A 19,595-nucleotide genomic window follows, 5' to 3' on the forward strand; every position below is an offset into this window, starting at 1 on the left:
TACACATTAAGAACAATTGTCTTCTTAGAGAATTGATCCCTTTTCTATTAGTTAATGTCCTTCATTATCCTTGATAATTTTCCTTTGAAGTCTGTTCTTTTTGAAATTAATATAGCAACTCCTGCTTTCTTTTGATTAGTGTTAGCATGCTATATTGTTCTTTATCTGCTTACTTTTAATCTGTATATATCTTTATGTTTAAAGTGAGATTCTTGTAGAAAACATGAAATTGAGTCTTGTTTTTTGATCCACCGTAACAGTCTGTGTTTTCATTGCTGCATTTGGATCACTGGCATTCAAAATCATTATCAATATAATTGGATTGCTGTCTACCATATTTGTTACTATTTCCTATTTGTTGCTGTTGTTCTTTGTTCCTACTTTTTCTTCCACTTCTTTTCTGTATTTTGTGGGTTTAATTGAGGATTTGATATGACTCTATTTTCTCTCCTTTCTTAGAATATTATACTTTTTTTCTTATTTTCTTAGTGGTTGCCTTAGAGTCATTAATTTCAAAAAGAACAACTAATTCAAGCCCATTTTCAAATAACACTATGCCACTTCAAAGGCAGTGAGATTACCTCATAATAACAAAATAATTCTAATTCCTTACTCCCATTCCTTGTACCATTGCTGTCATTTATTTCACTTATATGTATATCGAAGCATACACACACAGAGGTACATACATACACACAAACGCACATACAAGCATACATAGCTGAAATCATTGTTGCTGTGATTTTGAACATACTGTTTGTTACCTGTTAGATAAAAAAAATAAGTATAAATGTTTTTATTTTACCTTATTCTTTTCTGATGTGCTCCCTTTATTTATGTAGATCTGAGTTCTGACTTACGTTATTTTCTTTCTTTCTAAAGTAGTTCTTTTAATACCCCTTGCAAGAGAGATCTACTAGCAACACATTCCCTTAATTTTTACTTTCCTGAGAAAGTCCTTATTTCTCCCTCACTACTGAAAAATAACTTCATAGGGTATAGGAGTCTAGGTTGCTGGTTTCTTTCTCTCAACACCTTAACTATTTCACTCCCCTCTTTTTTTGCTTGCACGGTTTCTTAGAAGTCAGAGGTGAGTCTTTTTCCTTCCATAGATAAGCTGGGGGTTTTTTTCCCCCCTTTGACTTTCAGAATTTTCTTCTTTATCTTTGATTTTCTTTTGTTTGAAAATGAAAGGCCTAGGTGTAGTTCTCCTGGCATTTTTGTTGTTTAGTGTTCTCCGAGCTTCCTGGATCTGTGGTTTGGTGTCTGACATTAATTTAGGGAATTTTTCAGCTATTGTTTCAAGTATTTCTTTTTCTCTTTCTTCCCCTTCTTATATTCTCGTTACACATTTTATGTCTTTTATTTTTAGTTTTCCTAGAGTTCTTGAATATTCTGTTTTTATCAGTCTTCATTCTCTTTGCTTTTCAGTTTTGGAGGTTTTTATTAAGATATCCTCAAACTCAGAGACTGTTTCCTCAGCCATGTCATGTCCACCAATAAGCCCATTAAAAGCTTTCTTCCATTTCTGTTACTGTGTTTTTGATCTGTGGCATGTCTTTCAGCTTCCTTCTTAGGATTTCCATCTCTTTTCTCACATTTTCCATCTGTCCTGGCATGCTATCTACTTTCTTACATAGATTCCTTAGCATATTAATCACAATTGTTTTAAATTCTCTCTCTGATAATTCCAACTTCCCAGCATGTTTGGTTCTAATGCTTACTGTATCTCTTCAAACTGTGATTTTGCCTTTTAGTATGACTTGTAATCTTTTCTTGGTAGCTAGAGATGATGTACTGGGAAGAGGAACTGCTATTGGTAGGCCTTTAATAATGTAGTGGTAAGGTGTGGGGGAAGCAGAAGCATTCCGTGGCCTTATAATTAGGTCTCAGTCTTTCAGTGAGTTTGTGCCTCTGGACTGTGAACTTTCCAAGTGTTTCTCATTTTATTTCTCCTTTCTTAGGTGAGACAGGATGACTGGAGTGGGCTAGAGTTGAGTTTTTCCCTTCTCCCACCGGAATGCCAGAGTGGGCTGGAACTGGGTATTTCCCAGTCCCATGGGGAAGGCCACACAGCTGGGTAGAGTTGAACTCTTTCCCTTTTCCTTGGTCAGTGAGGCTGTGATAAAACTCCAGCATGTTAGACCGCGGTTAACTAGCTTTTCCTAAGGGTAGACATTGTTTAAAAGAACAGAGTGATCTGGTGTATTTCAAAAATGGTTCCTTGGCCCCTCTGCATGCCAGAAGCACTAAGAGATTTTTCTCTTATATGCACTGTGAGGACCTGGTCAAGCTCCTGCAGGTAAAATTCACAAAAGTGTGATGAGGTTCCCCTAGAGCTTTTGGTTCTCAGGCTTGTTCACACCAAGCCTCCAGAGCGTTGCCAATTACAGTTCCAGTTTTCCTACCCCAGCACTGGTTCCCATGGAAGTTTCTGCTCCTGTATGTTCTGATTTTTTTGTGTGTCTGCCTATGATGTGTTTCCAGTTAGGAGGGCAGAGGTTTGTCCTGTGAACTTAACTTCTTTTACCGATCTAAGAAGAGCTGTTGTCCTGCATTGTTTTACTTGTTATTAGGATGCAGTGGCAGCTTGCAAGTTGCCTAAGTATGGAACCAGAAACAGAAAGTACTCTTAGACTCTTAATAACTAGAAATGCCAAATTTAAATTTGGGGAATTAAATTAAACCTGTCTTTACAATCATTCATTATTCTAAGGGCTAGATGAACTAAATACTTAACCTTTAATTGCCTCCATTTATTAACAATATAAAGTCTTTTAATATGGTCCAAAAAAGCAGACCAGTTCAGCCCAGCTGCTCATGGTTTTACTTGACAGCTGTAAAATAATGAGGGCTATAGCAATGTATAGTCTGCAGAAAGAAATCAGCCAAGATTACTCTCTGGGGACATTAGACTATATAGTTACAGGATGTTAATAAAATACTTTGAAGGTTCACATCATTTACATAGAAACCAAGTAAGTACCATTTATACATTGGCCGAGTGGGTCTTACGGCTTGTGGACAGAGCCTTTGGCTGCAACCTTTTCTACTGGGTCATAGAATTTATGGCTGGTAAAAGGTCCTGCCATAAGCCCATGAATTGAATGGTGATAGTAAAAACCAACAGACTCTTTTGGAAACGTAAAAGCAGTTCTGACTGTTGAGGTTTGGACTACAGGGCAACTAAAGCTTTGTATTTCTCTAAGATTCTCTGAGACTATCACTATCAAAATTATTTGGGCATTTATTGAAAAATGCACATCCCTGGGACCCCAACACAGAATATTGAACCAGTATCTCTGGCGTGGAACCCAGAAATCAGAATACCTGCAAATTCCACTGAATGATTGTCAACACACGTTAAGATTTGAGATCCTCCATTAGTGTAGCCAAGCTCTCCTTGAAACAACATGCGGTAGTGCCACCCAGTGGTTTGTTCTCTACAACTGTGCTCTTTGCTTGGAAGCAGCCTCATGTTATTGCTTTTACGTGCTCAAAGATGGCTGACTCAGGCTTTGGGGGAATCCTGGCTGTTATCTGCTAAGCAATGAAACAAGTTGCCACAGGGTCAATTTGATTGAGTTGTTCAGTTGGCCAGAACAAGCCACTAATCAATGAGACTAGCCTGATTATTTAGGGCCATATGAACAATGGAATCAGATGAAGGCAGGTAATGCAATTGCCAGGAATTGACTTGTGACAGTCAATCTGGGTGACTTTTAAAAGACAGTCACTTTATAACATGACCTAGTAAGTTACCATCTTTAGTGTATATGTATGACTCTGTCTGAGCAGACTACTGGTGCAAGCCTGTGGCAAAACTCTCTGCTTCTTTGGCATATTCTGACTACTCTACTCAGTTAGCTATCTAGCCATCTTTATAATCTTTTTCTCTTTATTGCCTGTAAAATTACTTTATAGGAGGTACTTATGGATCCCAACATCTAGCAAAAATTGTTTCCAAATTGTGTTTTAGGTTTGTTTGATTGTTTTAAGGTCAAGAAATTATGTCTGATATTTTAAGAAGTAAAACGAACATTTAAAATTGTTTTTGCCTTACTGTGACCATATTACAGCATCTATATTTCAGGCTGTAATCAGATTTGTCAGATAGTAAGCACTGGTGACTGCTAAAGTTCAATGATCTGGCTCTAAAGAATTATGCTATTTTGCAGCTGGTCTTTCCTGCCTGAAAGATGATGGTGGTATTTCCATGGAACAGCACTGCACATAGTACACATAGGAGGTTACATAAACGTGGTTGACCATCTGCAGGGTTGATCTTTGATTCCAGCCCCACCGAAGTCGATGTGTTAGTGCATAATCCAAGGTCCCCACAATGTAGATATGCAGTAGCAGCCAAAAGGCCAGAAACTGCACCAAATGCATCTCTGTAAGTGAAGGAGACTGACTGTCGATAGCGTTGAATTTTGCTTGTGATCAATCCATTAAAAACTGTTTACCTAAGCACACAGTATTCCCAGACCTTGGATAGGTGATTAAATACGGGGAGAGATCCCAGTTCCTGGTGACAGAGGAAGGTACAGGTCTCTGTTAGGATCCTTTTGGGATCTACTAGGGATCTGAGCATTTGAAGTCGTTTAACCTGCACAGATGGGGTTTATGCTGCTATAATTAGGTCAAAATAAGATGAATCAATTACTCCATTCCAGAATACACATATAAGCAGTAGAACAGAATTTCTAAGTACCTAGCAAAGAGCAAATAAATCAAAACCAATATCCCCTCACATGACCAGGGGAATTGTGATTATGGTCCTGGAACAACTAAGCTAAAATAAAGGGATTTCAGGAGAGTTTTGTTTATCTCCACCCCCTACTTTAGCATGTTGTCGTAAACAGCTAAAATAATACTTGTTTATTTATAAACTGATGGCTATGATTTATCGAGAATGGTGGGAGATGGTGCAGGATGATATATCTCCAACTTGAATACATCTTACTGACTGCTCTCTTCACAAAAAATAGGCAGTAGCCCCTGAGTAATGAGACTAAGGACAAAATGGTAAATTTTTTTATGTTTTGTTTTTTGTTTTTGTTTTTGTGACAAAGTCTTGATCTGTCTCCCAGGCTGGAGTGAAGTGATATGATCTCGGCTCACTGCAACATCCGCCTCCCGGGTTCAAGCCATTCTCCCGCCTCAGCCTCCCGAGTAGCTGGGACTATAGGCACCTGCCACCATGCCCAGCTAATTTTTGTATTCTTAGAAGAGATGGGGTTTCACCATGATGGTCAGACTGATCTCAAACTCCTGGCCTCAAGTGATCCGCCCGTCTCAGCTTCCCAAAGTGCTGGGATTACAGGTGTGAGCCACCATGCCTGGCCCTATGTGTTACTTTTAAAAAGTTTTTTATCACGAAAAAATTTGAACATACCCAAAAGCACACCAGGATAATGAACCCTCATATATCCATCATTTAGTTTCCACAATTATCAGCACAATATTGACTTTTCAAAATAAAACTGTTACTTATATTACTCTTTTAAATGTATTCAGCAGATACACGGTACATGGTGATACACATTACTGTCCATTGAAAAATACAGGATAAATACATGAATGTTACATTATTTTCTCCTTCATCTTAGAATGGTAATCTCTGGTATAGTTGAATGCTTTAGTTGCTGCACTGAACGTTGTGTGAATGTGTGTGAATATCTTGTTCCATGCAGAGTTTTTCCCTCTTTATTAAAATACTGACATATTATACATACAGAAGAGTATATAAAATGTATATTTACGGTTAAAGAATAATGATACATTAATACTCATTTAACCACCACCAGATCACAAATCGTTAGCATTCTAGAATCCACATGTTATCCAACCCCCCGAAAACATACGCAAAACCCCAGTATCATGATTTGTATGTATGTGTGTGTGTAAACAAATCAAAAAGGTATATATACTGCAGAGTTTGGGGGGCTCCAAGAACACCCCCACTTCTGACATCAGTTGCAAGTTTAGGGATCCCCAAGACTACCTTCAGGTTTGACAATTTTCTAGAAAGATGACAAAACTCACAAAAGGGCTCATACTCAACAGTTTTGGTTTGTCAAAGTGAAAGGACGCAGATTAAAATGAGCCAAGGGGAGGGGCACATGGGGCAAGATCCAGGACTGTTCTAAATGCCAGGCTTCTAGTAATCCTCTCCCACTGGAGTTTTGCAGACAGTGCTTTCTTCTCCTAGAAACATGATGTATGACAATTTGTATGCTGTGGGCCAACCACAGAAGCCCACCAAGCTTGTTGTCCAGAGTTCTTATTGGAGCTCAGTTACATAAACACGGTTGACCATATGCAAGGCTGACCTTTGTCTCCAGCTTCACAAAAAATCAATTGGATAGTGCATGGCCCAAGGCCCCTAACATAAATCACAGTGTTAGCATAGCCTATCTGGTGCGGTCCAAGGGACCCAGGTAAACAGTGACACTCATATCAAAAAGGACATTCCAAGGACTTAGCCATGATTTCCCAGGGCCGAGGGAAAAGGCCAGAGCTCTCTTTTAGCAAGGTTAATTGTTTACTACATATATATGAATAGATATGTTTATGTGTTTATATCTTTTTGTTAAAAATACAGTTTGGTTGTGTCAATTTTTCAACTTCATATAAATGCTTAAGTATCATTTGTGTAAGTCAGACAAATATGTAGACCTTTTTAGCTTCATGTAAATTCCTCATGTAAATAATAATTAGATATGTACTTAAATATTTTGATTTGCTTCTCTCAAGAGTTTTTATTTATTCTGTATTGAATAATGATCTAGATATTCTTATCAAATATTAAGAATAATATCTTATTATCAGGTGAAGAGTAGAATTGATGATTATCTAAAGTACAGCAATGAATTCAGCCTAGGTCTTCCAGCACAGACAGCTAAGGACTCCATTTATTCATGTTTATACCCCTCGTAGTCTGCTGTGAGTGACCTACGGGCCCCAGGACAAAATATAGTTCTTTATATTTTAATGGTCTGAAGAGTTAGCATTCACCTATCTTATCGATCAGCATCAGTTGTTAGGATCTCATCACATTATCTGCCCCAAACCTCCAACCGAGATGAAATCAATGACTGCCCAGGTCAGGGGTTAGTACACTTTTCTAAAGGGACCAGGTTGTAAATATTTTAAGATGTGCAGGTCATACCCTCTCCATTCCAAGTACTCATCTGCTGCCCTCATAGCATGGAAGGAGCCACAGACTATATATAAATAAGTGCATATGGCTGTGCTCCAGAAAAACCTTCATTGGTGCACAATGAAATTTTAATTTCATATAATTTTCACATGCCATGAAATCGTGCTGTTCTTTTGATTTTTTTTTTTGTTTCTTTGTTTGGTTTTTTTTGAGACAGAGTCTTGCTCTGTCCCCTAGGCTGGAGTGCAGTGGCACGATCTCGGCTCACTGCAAGCTCCACCTCCCGGGTTCACGCCATTCTCCTGCCTCAGTCTCCCAAGTAGCTGGGACTACAGGCACCCGCCACCATACCTGGCTAACTTTTTGTATTTTTAGTAGAGACGGGGTTTCACTGTGTTAGCTAGGATGGTCTTGATCTCCTGACCTCGTGATCCGCCCGCCTAAGCCTCCCGAAGTCTTTTGATTTTTTTTAACCATTTAAAAAAGTAAAAACGATTCTTAGCTCACAAGTCATACGCTAACAGGCTAGATTTGGCCCATGGGCTACAGTTTGCCAAGCCCTGGTCTAGGTTCATGAATTCAAGGATTTTAGAATGAAGTTTGGGTTTTTCATTTATAATAGAATATTCCTCACAGCTCCTAATTCATCAGTCTTACACCACTGACAACCATGAAAATGAATTGTAACTCATTTAAAACCCATTTTGGAACCAAGTTTGTTTGTATTGCTTAGCTAAAAAATAAAAAAAGTTACATGTAGTAAATGGATTTCAGTAAACATCTGACCCAAACAACTGGCTAATGTTCTAGATCTTACCATCAAAGTAAAACAGATTAAGAGATTTCCATAATAATCCTCTGACATTAAGTCTGTAGACAGAATTTCTGTGACAGAAGAAGGGCTAGAATTTTCTTCTTTATCTCTCATTCAGTTCATATGGTAAAATAGAAGGTAGCCAACAGGTATCAGAATCCTCAAGGTAATACGGATCAACCCGAGTAAAATCTTATTTGTGTAGATGTAGTAGAAATCAAAAATCAATTAATGCAGCAATATTATTTTACTCTGATGGGGAACAGCAAGTCTTCCACAAGTAAATTTCACTTCTGCATTCACTGTAGGTCAGTGACCACAATGAGAAATTTACAAGAGCAAATGACACAAAATTAATCTCAGCTAGTTGTTACACATTGCTTCACCGTTCTTCTTAAGGAACAATTTTTTTAAAATTACATGTTAGCATAGAGCATGTTTCACAAATTAGAGGACTTTGCTTCATGACTTCTATTTTCTTCATATTTAGGTCTACAGAGCTACACAAAGGAGTGATCCGGCCCATCAGGTAAGAGCTTGCTTCTTGCACAGACATAAGGTGTTCCGTTTGAAGAGTACCTGCTAGACAAGTACTGAGGTTGGTTGATTTGCTTGGCTTTAATTTTCTGCTTTTTGTCATTCCTGGAATATAAACATTTCTGTTGTTTTTCTTTGCATTGTTTTTTTCTTCTGGATTCAGTTTACCGTTGAATCTGATCCATTGTCTCTTTGGATCACATTTACATAACAGCCTACCTGTGGTTGGATATCAGCATTCCTGGATGACTGTTTGATTGCACATTTCTGTGTTACGATTGCTCTTGTTCTATTGCTAGGTGTTTTCTTGTGTTTCCCCCAAAACGTTGGCTTCTTTGTAAAAAGTCTTTTGAATAACAGTTATCAGGAAACTGTTCAGAAACTGAATTCTATGGGTCTATTTTGAGAATGGAAGCAGTCTGCTGTATATGAACTCCATCACTCCTGGATTGACAACATGGCCCAGCAAGCCCCCAGTGCCACGCTCACAGCATGCAGCAAGACCCTGTGAAAAGAGATCACACTTGCTTTGTCTTTTCTCTAATTTCAAGTATCAAAATAGCACCCAAATTTAAGAGAATAATTAATTTGCCCTCTTAAATAATTTAACACAGGACATTTTCCCTACTACAGTATTTAAATACCCAGGGGCAAGAAGACTTATGAACAGCATAAAGGCACTCAGAAGATACACGGAAACTGATCATCCATTTTCAAAACATTCTCACAGAAAGTCTGTTCAAAAGTTATTTTCCTCCTCCACTTGGGTTTTTAAATGTCATTGCAATTGAATGTTGAGCACTGCAAAATCCAGGGCATTGTTACTGATAAATAACTCCTATTAATAGCGATTTCATTCATTGGAGCTTTTAATTCATTTTGGTTTTGTTGATTTTCATGCTTGTGTTTTCCATTCTTTTCAGTACAGTCCATCTTTCTTTTTCTTTTCAACGTTTTAATCCAATTACCAGCCCCATAAACACGTATTTGCCACATCTACAGTAGGTGCACTGAGCTGTGAGAGGAAGTGATTTCTGATTACAGACAGGCTCATTTTCAAGGGGCAAGAGGAATAACATGCAGTGAACTGAATAAAAGAATAATGGAAAATACCTTGTTAGGTGACATATGGCACAGTTTTAGAGCACAGATGGGAAAGAAAAAGTTACTTAATCCTAAAACGCATATGCATTGCGTGGATAGCAGTTGTAATGTAGATCATATACAATGGACTTGGTTATGAAAGAAAAAAAAACCTTACAATTTCATTGCTTAAGAGTGTTCATTAATATTAGGATTAGCCTCTCTAACTGAGAAGTTGACAAAAAGCAATTTAGATTCTTTAAAACCCTAGAGTTTGTCAACAGGAGGACCAAAGGCAAAAGTCGTCAGGTAAGAGGGTCCCCAGGATCTCTGGATTTTCTATTTCTTCTCCTTTTCCTCTTTACTGATTCTCTTTCATTCAACTCCTTTTCAGAATTTCTACCTTTAGGGACCCCTACTCCCCCCAACACACAAAACAATCACACATACTTCCTGTACCTTTAGTTATTATTAATAACACCTTAGGGAATTACCTATGTTACAACTTTTACATATCACAGGGATTCCTACCTCCAGATGAAGGGATGAAGCACGGATGATGGAGGACCGTGGTTATTTCAGTAGGAGTCAACAGATGGGCAGACATTCTAGGGAGTAATAGGACCTTCACAAATCCTCTAGAATCATCATCAGATTGCACCATGAATTGCATTGTTCCTCTATCAGTGTGCAAGTTGACGTACGATTATCTAATCGTAGTCAGAGCCCGAACAAAGTGAGTTTGGAAACCAGATATTGCTGTTCTACATCCCGCCTTCTTACCAGGCATTTGAGCAATGACTTTGGGGGAAGGGTCAGGATATGGAAAATGATTTCCATTGCCAGAAGGTTCAGTAAAACAAAGTTTAAAAAGTAATAAATAATGAGCCAGGCACAGTGGCTCATGCCTGTAATCCCAGGACTTTGAGAGGTCAAGGCAGGTGAATAGCTTGAGTCTAGGAATTCAAGACCTAGCCTAGGCAACATTATGTGACCCCTATGTTTACAAAACATAAAATTAGCTGGGCATAAGGCATGTTCTTATGGTCCCAGCTACTCAGGAGGCTGAGGTGGGAGGATCGCCTGAGTCCAGGAGGTTGAGCCTGCAGTGAGCCGAGATTACATGACTGCACTCCAACCTGGGTGACAGAGCAAGACCCTGTCTCAAAACAAACAAACAAACAAACAAATAGCAAAAAGAGGTTTGTCAAATTAGGACAGCTCCCATCCCAAGAATAGAACATCCTATTTTGAAGCTCCTAAATTTGAAAAACAGGTGCACAGTCAACAAGGTTTTCAGAAAACCCTGCAAGCACATCCTATTCACAGCACTAGGAGCTAGTTCATTGAGCCTTTAAGCATAGAGAGTTAAGATTTCCCACATCTCAGTGGATTCTCTTTGGTTGGAGCAAAACCAACAAAGACAGGAGGCTAAGTACAAGCAATCACTGGAGACCAAAATATCAATTTCTTAGGCGTAATGAAGGGCTTCAAAGGGTTGTCAGGGCAAATTAAGTGCAGTGGAAAGAAAGCAGGTAAACCCTATACTTATTCTGTGCATGGTGTGGTTTTGATGATCCTCTAGGAACCAGGAGGCCAGAGGTATACAGAGTGGCTCAGATTTTGGTCTTTCTCTTCTTGGAGGCCAAAAGGAACTAGACCGTCAATCTGCTTTCTAGTGGTTTTATGCAGCAACATTCAACTGTACTTAGTGACACAGCTTTACCCATTTCTTTCCGTTCTTTAGGCAAACATTAAATCATAAAACTTTCCACGGTACTTAAGAGACATTTAGCTGCCAAATGATGAATCAAATGTGTGATTTAAACACTGAAATTCAAAGTTTAATGTCACTTTTATCATTTCATTTTATTATATACTATAAGATACAGAGCCATAACCTATAATGACAATGGCAATTCTGTAGATTCACTTCTAATACTACCAGAATGTATTTTAGACAGATTGCAAAGTCCATACACAACTAACACAGGGCTTTTGACTTTGGTTTCGGAGGTTTTATACGGTGTCTCAAAGGTCAAGCCCTAAAAATTCAGGAGATGTTCTTTTGAATTCCACCTTACTATGAGGCTGATTTTACAGCCCAGGGCTTCTACTGAGAAAGAAGCCAGTTCCTTCTTTGCTGTGGGTTGAGACAAGTGTGAAAGAGTCTGTTTTCTAAGTAGACCACAGCCACTTTCATGAGCTAAATAAAGAGAAGAAACACACATAAGACTGTTAGTAGGGGGAAACTGACATTTAGAAGGTGTCTAATCTAGTTTGGTTTTCTGCATTGATCAAATTCACCAAATAACTGTTTCCTAATCCTCTTCCTTTATCTGAAGAGCCAGGGGAAAGAGGCCAGTTCAGAATGGTCATGGTGGCCTGGGAGTGGCTTGCCCTCCTTGATCTTTCACTGAGGGTAATCACAGCTACACAAACTGCAGCTAATTTTTCAGGACCATGCTGCTTAACGTGACATGACATTTTATTTACAATTCAACAGTGTCAACATGGTGGTAATAACGTGAGAAGATGATTTCATTGTTGGCAAATAGATCCTTTCAATTGGTTGATAAAATTGGGAGAGTGTGGATAGGATTGCAGATTACCTGGGAAAAATGTTTGAAGTTATAACCTTGGAAGTCTAAACCAGGTAGCTTTATCTGGAAACTTAACTGCTAAAATCTTTAATTTTCTGTGGGTTTGGGTTTTTGGACATTTTTTGGGGGGGTTGTGTTGTGTTTTTGTTTTTGTTTTTGTTTTGCTTTGTTTTTTGGCAATCTCTTTTTAACTTGTTTTTTTTCCAGTCAAACTGGGCAAAGTCCTCATTACATTGGCAGGGTTGTGATCACCGCGTCCCTGAGATCTTCCCTTCTGGAGCAGTGATATTGTTTGGCTTTGTGTCCCCACCCAAATCTCACCTTGAGTTGTAATAATCCCCAGGTGTCAAGGGTGGGACCAGGTGGACATAACTGAATCATAGGATAGTTTCCCCTATACTGTCCTTGTGATAGTGGGTGAGTTTTCACGAGATCTTATGGTTTTGTAAAGGGCTCCCCTCTTTACTTGCTTCTTGCTTCTCTTACCTGCCGCCATGTATGACATGCCTGTTTCACCTTCCGCCATGATTGTAAGTTTCCTGAGGCCTCCCTAGCCATGTGGAACTGTGAGTAAATTAAACATCTTTTCTTTATAAATTACCCAGTCTCAGATGTGTCTTCACAGCAGCATGAAAATAGACTGCTACAAGCAGGAAGTCAGATTTCTGCTACAAAAGACTCATTCCACTCTACTGGGTTGACTGGTCTCATGCCCAGTCTTACCTTGTTATATGTGGAACTCTGAGACTGCCCTGGTCCCACCTTCTTGAAGAAGTCTTACATAGTGGTTTTCCTACCTAAATTCCTGATCTCTGGCCATTGTGTGCTCCCTAACCCTCGTTTCAGGAACCAGCAGCACACGTTCGTTACCTGTTTCGATTCTGCTTTTCTATGCCCATGAAAACACCCTACACTTAAACTGTGGGGCTGGTTTTTTATTTCAGTATTTCACCAAGGAGTCCCTTGTGGAAGTGCTACACAGACGCTCACATGCAAAGTGCTGATACAGTGGACCTGCATTGTTTTTAATGGATACCGGTCACCTCTGCCCAAAAGGACTGCCATAGAAATACTAAAGGTTAACTTTCCTCCACCTCAGATTTGCTACTGACATTAACAGAACTCACTTGAGAGATGAATTTGCTCTTTAAAAATTTATTTCCTATGCATTTTCTCTTCCTGTAAATGGGAACCTGGGATCTCATAAAACTGAATTAAAATTATCAAATACTATTGAACCAACCTAATGAAAATTTTAACCAAAAGTCATCGTAAATTAGGTATGTTCTATGCTGAGAACACAAGCCTTTGAAAAGTAGGTATTGTTCTTATGTAAACTCATGAATGAAGACTTCCTTGAATAAATTACTTCTTAATAACACCAGAGAGTCATTGGCTGGGTAAATATTTCCCTGGGGCACTCACTGAGATTCCTGAATTTAAATGTTCAATAGAACTTCATATTTGTCACCTTTACTAACGAGTTTTTCTTTATGAAATCATTATTAGCGTGAAAAAGTTAAATTTTGTATCTAATTTCTAGAATTAATGCTGTTTAAAAGACCTCAAGGGGTTGAAAGTTTTCTTGCCAGGATGCAACATTTACATAATTTCTATTGCCCCGACGTTTACACTCTCCTACCCACTGTCAATTTGCTACCTGAGGCACGAGAAAGAAAAATGATCAGAACAGCCAGAATGTCGGGGAATTTCTGCAAACAGGAACAATGAATCTTCTCAAAAGAGCAGATAGCAAAATGATGTCTCCTAGTCTAACTTGTGATTCAAACATACAAAGCCTTACCATTGTTCTTTCTACAGTACAGACTCGCAGCAAGGGCTACTACTACTGCTACATTTATGGTATTCGTGAACAAGTTTATCACCATGGTTAAACAATTCCCCAAGTTACAAGAAATCTGTTTTGTTATAGTCAGTCTGGAGTTTTTATTTTTGAATTTAGGATTTTACCTGCATTTCTTTCATTTGAACATGACAGCAGATGGACTAAGTTCTCTCTTATCAAAGCAAGAACTGTAGGTCCTGTAACTGCAGCTTGAAACTATCAGTATATCTCACATTGCAGAACACTTTAAGGTAGGAGATACAGTGCTTGTTTATAAACAGATCTGGACTGCTTTTCCACATAGGGGATAGTGAAGCAACGCTATGACATTTCCAAGATGCCACTGCCTTGACCACAGTCAGAAAGAAAGATGCTAACAAATTATAACCACTGCCTTCCAGTGCTTCCCAGACCCGACCCAGCCTCCTCCAGTTTGTTTGTTTAACTAGACTCCCAAATTGATAGGTATCATTATGCACAACAGAGTAAGCCAGTTGAATAGCTGATGCATGTCCAGTACAGAGACAGTCCTGGGTACAACAGAGGGACCTCCATGTATTACTCCTTGATCACTGGTTATTCATGGCACCTTTATAATATTTACAGTATTTAGCATCCCTAAGAATTGAACCAATACTGTAAACCAATTCGTGATGATATGATTGGTTGTATGAAAATAAATTGTACCAGCCACTTGTTTTTTTGGCTGGGCTCAGTGGCTCACGCCTGTAATCCAAACACTTTGAGATGAGAGTGTCACTTGAAGGCAGGAGTTTGAGGCCAGCCTGAGCAACAAAACCAAACCCTGTGCATACTAAAAAAATTAATTAATTAATTAGTTGCGTGTGGTGATGCATGCCTATAGTCCCAGCTACCTGGGATGCTAAGGCAGGAGAACTGCTTGAGCCCAGGAATTCGAGGCTTCAGTGAACGATGCTCACACCACTGCACCCCAGGCTGGGCAACAGAACAAGACCCTATCTCTCTCTTAAAAAATAAAAATAAAAATTAAAAAGTAGTTAAATTTAAATTTTAAAGAAGAAAAAAGCTACCATTTCTGAGTACCATAATTTTTGTTACCTTTTGTATTAGTCCATCCTCACACTGCTATAAACAACTACCTGAGACTGGGTAACTTGTGAAGAAAAGAGGTTTAATTGGCTCACAGCTGCACAGGCTTAACAGGAAGCATTACTGGGAGACCTCAGGAAACTGACAATCGTGGTGGAGGGGGAAGGGGAAGCAAGGACCTTCTTCACATGGTGGCAGAAGAGAGAAAGAGTGAAGAGGGAAGTGCCACACACTTCTAAACCATCAGATCTTGTGAGGACTCACTCACTATCATGAGAACGGCAAAGGGGAAAATCTGCCCCCATGATCCAATCACCTCCACCAGGTCCCTCCTCCAATACTGAGGATTACAAATCAACATGAGATTTGGGTGGGGACACAGAGCTATACCATATCAACTTTGCAGTGTATCAGATTAAAAAGCACATTTCACAAATCATAACATGAAAAATGAAAACTAGTATTTGAATATACTTCATAGCACTGTGAAATACTTTCAACCTGCAGGCTAAAGACATGAACAGGAGTTACTCATGGATAGTTTATGACAATGAATTTACTCCTAAGCTAACACCAGAAAAGGCATTCAAATCACATGAACCAAAACAGATCCACTGAAGAACCTGGATTAGCAAATAACTGAGAGTGTACATCAACCTCCTCAAACAAAGCCCTCTATTCAGCCAAGGAATTTCAACAGAATTGAAAGTTCATTCCACATTATGCAACAAATTTAATGAAATATATACATGTGAACAAAATTCTATATCTGTACATAACATGTTCCTATTGAATTTCAGTAGCAATAAAACATGAAATCCCATAGAAGGTATTTCATTCAACAAGTATAGGTGGAGGACATTCCAAGCGCCAGTCAGATCTACATGCAGAGACTCCAGTGGCAGGTTTCAGGATATACAAGATTGAGAATGAGGTTAAAATGATGACCATCTCTGTGGATCATAAGCTGTAATGTCCATATATGGGTGCTAGGAGCTATAGTCTCCAGTAATACTGTTTCTCTTTGTATCACTTTTCTGAATTCTGACCCCTCTCCTCTTCTTCATTGGCTTCCAAGACTATATAGGTTTCCTCCTTGCCAGAAGATTCTCTACCTCACATTAGAAATTCCCAGTACTTTGCACCTTTCTCTTTGTGACTGGTTCATTATGATGCCTGAATTGCAGGTGTTACCCTCTGTCGTATGATGTTCTCCAGACTGTAGCTTCCTTCAGTTAAAGGATTGAGTTTGCTTGAGCAAATCAAGCATGTTTCCTAGTCTATCACCCTAGATAATTAAGATTATCTGTACTTCTTACTAAGCGTTATCTTGTGTCTGTGTGTATATGCACAAACATAGATTAAAATAATACACTGTGTATGATACAGTGAGTGCTAAAATAAAAGTAGAGAATGAAGGCAAAATGCCTACCACTCCCATCAAGCATCCCATCAGTACACAATGGTTGACAATATGCAGGACCAGAAGACAGACCACCTGCATGCAAAATACCAGCTCATGGTGCACGCCTATAATCTTGGCACTTTGGGAGACTGATTTGGGCAGATCACTTGAGGTCAGGGGTTCAAGAACAGCGTGGCCATGGTGGTGAAATCCCATCTCTACTAAAAATACAAAAACCGAGTGTGGTGGTGCACGCCTATAATGCCAGCTACTCAGGAGGCTGAGGCAGGAGAATCACTTGAACCAGGGAGGCAGAGGTTACAGTGAGCCAAGATCATGCCACTGCATTCCAGCATGGGTTACAGTGAGACTTTGTCTCACAAAAACAAACAAATACCAGCTCAACCTCCTTCAAGCTGTATGTCCTTGAGGAACTTATTTTTCTTTCATTGTCTCAGTTTTCTTTTCAGAGAAATGGAAAATCACCATATTCCTAGGATTATGATTATTTTTAAGGTACATGTTTAGGGATTAGAAAAAAATATATGTTTAAGATGTTTGGTATCCTAATTAGCACATGTTATTATGACGATATCCTGAAGGAGACAAAAAAAAAAAGTAGGTGTCCACCCATAGCAAACATCTGACCTGAGTTTGGGGTATGTTGAGCATAAAGCCTGAATATAGAGGGTAATAAATGAGAAGATGGAGACATTAACAAGGCTGGACGTTTGCAATGGGACAGATAAATGGAGAATTAGTGATACGTTACCAAAGCAGCTCTTGAATGACAAGCTGTCCATTGTCAATAAGGAGGGCCCCAGAAAACCCAGCTCATGAAGTAGGCACCAAAGCATTGCTTAAGGCCAGTGTGTAAATTGGAAGCTGGACGGAGACCAGTCTGTGGGCATTGGTACGGTTGATATCTTAGTCTGTTCAGGCTGCTATAACAAAATACGCTAGACTCAGGGTCTCCTAAGCAACAGAAATTGATTGCTCACAGTTCCTGAGGCTGGGAAGTCTGAGGTCAAAACACTACCAGACGCGGCACCTGGTGAGGAACCTCTTTCAGGTTGCAGACCCCCAATCAGTAGCTGCATCCTCACTTGGCTAAAGGATGCTAGCTTTCTCAGGTTTCTTTTATAAGGACATGAATCTCATTCTTGAGAGCCTCACCCTCATGACCTCATCACATTCCAAAGGATCCACCCCCCAATACCATCACCTTGGATATTAGGTTTTTGGTTTGGTTTGGTTTGGTTTGACAGGGTCTTGCTCTGTCACCCAGGCTGGAGTCCAGTGGCACAATCGGATTTTGGCTCACTGCAACCTGCATCTCCTGGCTTCAGAGAATTCTCCCACCTCAGCCTCCTGAGTAGCTGGGATTACAGGTGAGTGCCACCATGCCCAGCTAATTTTTGTATTTTTAGTAGAGACGGAGTTTCACCATCTTTGGCCAGGCTGGTCTCGAACTCCTGACCTCAGGTGATCCACCTACTTCAGCCTCCCAAAGAAGAATATGTTTTAACATATAAATTGGGGGGTGGGGCACACACCTTCAGACCTTAGCAGTTGGTGTATGATAACATCAAGCCCTATCTAAATAGCAGTTAGTTTGTTTCATAGATCCTAAAAACGTGTCCAATATGACAGTAAATCTATGACAGAATATTCAATTTCACTATAAAATGGCTCCAGGAAAAGATCTGAAGCCAATGGAATTGATTAATTGAGCTCAGATTGGTAGAACAGTCCCATAAATCAGGTGGCTCCGGTGACTTTATGCAGACGAACTGACTTTGATCTCCGCTTTGATTCCTTCATCTGGAACAAGCAAATAACAAAACCAACATCTCTCGGGATGCAGGGAGGATTAATAAGAAAGACAAAACCTATGAAAGTGCTTAGCAAAGTATTTGATATACATATGTGAAGTTCTTTTCTTTGCTCTTCCTAATTTCATCTACAAAATTACATACCCATGTGTTTTCAGAATAATTCATCCAAGCCACAGACCAGCTGCCTTCTCAGTAAACTGCAGGTCTGGGTGAGGTGTGCATTTAATAGCTTGCTTGTGCAACCAACATGTTTTGGTCTCAGCTCCTTCCCGGCTGACTTCTGCTTTATGCTCTCTCACTTTACAGAAAAGTCAGCAATGAAAGGCTTCTCATAGCGGTCATCGATTTGTTATCACAAACAAATCGCGAAAGACAGTACAAAAATTAAAGACCCATCTTTACATGCCAACACAAAAGGAAGGGTGTCTAGAGGCAGTCTTTTCAAAAACACCCACACACTGTCATCACCATCTTAATCATCACTCTTGATTATAAAATTCAGTAATGAATTCTGTCTTTGAAACTAGCTTGCAGTGTGGCTTTAGGTAAATATATAATATACTCGTAAATGTGTACATATAATACATAATTATATAATATACTAGTAAATTAGTGTATATAAAAATACTTGTATAATATATAGTATCCATATACTAGTGTATGTTACCTATGTATATTTACATAACATATATATTTGAATTTTCTCACAATAAAATACCTCAGCTTCCTCACAGAATTTTTCTGATGAACAAGTATAATAGTAGATGCAAAAGATGCTTTAAAAAATGAAATATTTCTCCAATTCTGTGAATTCATATCTGTATATATACACATACATATCAAATTTACAAAAGAAGATAATACATGTTTTTGAGGACACCTCTAAGTTACTTTCTTTCTGATAGTAAAGTAACAATCATGACAGTAATTATTCAATCAGGATTTCAATATAATCTGTGGGTCCCATAAGGACTTCTTTTTGTGCTTCCTGGGTCTGGCAGGTGGTAGAGATGGGGATATCAAAGGTGAGGAACTCATATGCAGTTTTTGTCCTTGTAGAGATGGATACTTAGACAGTTAGCAAATTATTGCAAATTGTCTCAGCACTGTATGGATAAGAACAGAGCAAATAAGCTCTCATGAAAGCATTCCAGGAGGAAGTGACATTTGATCTGTCTGCATGGTGATTTGCAGTTATCTAGGTAGACAGATAGTGCGGGGGAATGGGAAGGA

At 39.1% G+C, this 19,595-nt stretch overlaps 1 protein-coding gene across 1 annotated transcript in view; it reads left to right on the top strand.

Moving 5' to 3' along the window:
- CELF2 (CUGBP Elav-like family member 2) overlaps positions 1-19,595 on the top strand; it is an 866,203-nt gene that overhangs the window by 205,555 nt on the left and 641,053 nt on the right. The window contains exon 2 of the mRNA XM_050802681.1: positions 8,470-8,508. The gene's annotated coding sequence lies outside the window, so the exon portion shown is untranslated. The remainder of the gene's footprint in view (positions 1-8,469; positions 8,509-19,595) is intronic.

This window comes from Macaca thibetana, chromosome 9 (genome assembly GCF_024542745.1).
Source record: "Macaca thibetana thibetana isolate TM-01 chromosome 9, ASM2454274v1, whole genome shotgun sequence".
NCBI classification, from domain to species: domain Eukaryota; kingdom Metazoa; phylum Chordata; class Mammalia; order Primates; family Cercopithecidae; genus Macaca; species Macaca thibetana.